Source organism: Vipera berus (assembly GCF_964194415.1).
Source record: "Vipera berus genome assembly, chromosome: 9".
NCBI lineage: Eukaryota > Metazoa > Chordata > Lepidosauria > Squamata > Viperidae > Vipera > Vipera berus.
In genome coordinates, this window is record NC_138212.1 from 5,280,605 (window position 1) to 5,283,423 (window position 2,819).

General features: G+C 39.3%; 1 long non-coding RNA gene across 1 annotated transcript; it reads right to left on the reverse strand.

Moving 5' to 3' along the window:
- Positions 1–1,007: 1,007 nt before the first annotated feature.
- Positions 1,008–2,614, reverse strand: LOC308672458. Its single transcript, XR_014027421.1, has 3 exons — positions 2,564–2,614; positions 1,923–2,066; positions 1,008–1,350 (listed from the first exon to the last, which is right to left on the reverse strand). It is a non-coding gene; the product is annotated as an uncharacterized lncRNA (long non-coding RNA).
- Positions 2,615–2,819: the final 205 nt, after the last annotated feature.

Here is a 2,819-nt window from a genome sequence, read left to right on the forward strand (position 1 = left end):
ACAGAGAACCGGTTGTTCACATATTTGAATCCCACCATTGGGTCTCCTGCTTGAAGAGGGGGTTGGACTAGAAGATCTCCAAGGTTCCTTTCAGCTCTTCTATTCTGTTATTCTGATTTTTTATGTTCCTGTGTAGATCATGTTTCTCAGCAGCTTTAATATTGTGTACCAACTACCAGAATTAAAGTGTTGCTGGGGAATTCTGGGGTTTTCCCATGTTGAATTGCTGAGGTTGAGAGACACAAGTCTAGAAGAGCTTGTGATCTCAGGATGGTAGTGATGGGCCCCTGGGACCATTCCAAGCTGATTTCCAATGACACCCACTCTTTGACTTGCTTTAACTTAATTGCTTTACTAGTTCTTGTATTACACAAATTACTACTTCCAACAGATTTTTAATTTAACGTTGGTAAATCATCCAGAGACATTAAGAGAATGGAAGCTATATCAATGATCTCAATAAGCATACCAGATTATCCAGGGTAAAATGCCTTTCTCCCCCTCTTGACTCCCAAGGGTGAACTACAGGAGGTCTTTCAAAGGAAAGTTCCTGGAGATTATTGATATGAATTCCTAAGAATGGATGCTATGAGAGACAACTTCCACCCTAGAAACCAGGAGTTTGTGAGTTCTAGTCCTGCCTTAAGCAGGAAAGCTGACTGGGTGACTTTGGGACAGGCCCTCTCTCTCAGCCCAAACCACCTCACATATCGTAGTGGTTGTGAGGAAAAGAGGAGGAGAAAGAAGTATTATATATTTATGAAAATAATAGAGATGAGATAAAAAACTATTGTGAGTTGTGGTGGGGGGGCACGAAGAGAGGCTCAGCCAATCTCAATGAATACATGGTTGTACTTTGACAATAAAGGTTCATTCATTCATCAGAATAAATGAATATGTCATATTATTAAAATAAATATCTCCTGCCGCTTGTTTAATCACTTGAATGAACTACAGAAGACTCGATTACTTGCATTCTTAGTTTATTTTGATTACAGCTTCATGACAGTTGAAAGTTAAGAAAGAACCTCACAGTGAGTTAGAATATCGAAGTGTAGTAATTAAATCCCATCACCCATCACCAACTCAAATCTTAAACTTTAATCTCAAACTTGAGTGTCTTTCATCCCAAATTCTCACTGCTCTTTGGATTAAGCCCTTAATTCCAACTCCGACCAAATGTTTTTGAAAGGCCTCTCCATCCTTCCAGTCCCTCAGGATCCTGGCATTCTGATTTTTCAACGTCAAAAATGATTAATCCATTTGCTTCTTTCACCACTCCTGTTGGGTAGGAACATGTTTTCTTGTTTGTACATCCCTGGCTTTTGACCGTTGAATTGTATGCTGACACTGGGAAGGGCGAGAATAAAGGATTTAGGAAACATTTCTTCATTTTCTCTTCACTTTTAATGGTATAGCATTGAGATACATTAATAAAAGTATGTACTGTATCTGTCTAGTCATCTGGACAAGGTCTGTTGAACATTCAACTTCCTTGTGAGGTAAATAAATAGTAGATGAGGTGACAGGTCTTTGTTGGGTAGCCCATAATCTTGGGCAGTCTATCCCCTGATGCATGTCTACCCACATTCTGTCAGCTGAGAGACTGGACAGGCATTTGTCTGAAATGGTACAGGGTTTCCTGCCTGAGCAGGGGGTTGGACTAGATGACCTCCAAGGTCCCTTCCAACTTTATTATTATTATAACTATCCCCAAATTACTAAAATCAGTTTTAATCCAGATTAAATTTATTTTCTTCTTTTATGCACTTTAAAAAAAAACCTGAACATTGCCAAAGAATGAAATATTCTCACAAGGAATGATTTCCTACTGGTTTTACTTTCTTTATGTTTTTCTTTCATTTCCCATACATTTAATTTTATTTGTTTCTAGAATGTTCAAGAAAGAAAGAGTTGCTCACGTGCACGTATGCTGAATTTCGCACTGAAACATTGGTCCTCATCCCCAAGACAGAGAACGGGTCCACTTTCTTCAGAAACACCATTTTGTTCGTAAGAGCCTGGGCAGATAAACCCGTTGGGTTTAAGGATGTCACGCCGTGGCACTGCAGAAAGGAAGCTTCTGAATTAGCAAATAGTTTAACAGCCACAATCCTTTCTGAAGTATTTATAGCCCAACTAAGTTCCCTCTAAGCATTTTGACTATGGTTCTTATAATTCTCAGTCAGGAAAAGATTTGTTTTCCCCAAATAGCTAATCACCTTGTGTCCCTACTGGAGTAGAGTGTGAAATCTGGAACGCACCATTTCTTAACGACACTTCAAGGACATATTGGAGTCTTTAGAAATAATGCAAAATAAAATGTTAATCTCCTCCACTCCGATTTCTGTCAGAAGGAACCAGATCATTACACTGAGGCTGGGGGGTGGTTTTTCAAAAAATGTTGTCCTCCTTTTCGCTACAACTTCTTTCTAAGGATTTTCATGTTACTTGATCCCTCCACCACCAAACATACAAGGTGCTGAAAGCAAGGAGAATCTACTCTTTCAAACGGAGAGTCTGCTGGCTGTTAGAATGGACAATTTAACCTCAGGTTACTTACATGGAAGAGGTGCAGTATTACAGCCATCATTCTCACAACATGCTACTCTCATCTGGTGGTATTTTCCGGCTACTGACGTGAGGCTATAATAAGCTATAGAACATTGCTCAGCTGTTGCACATGACTTGGCAGTAAAGGAGAGTGGAGGAGAGGCTGCAAAATTTAATCAGAAAAAAACAAAACCCCATTGTGATCGATAACAGAGAAATAAAACATCAAGGCTTCCAATATAAAGGTTTAAACTCAGATGCATCTG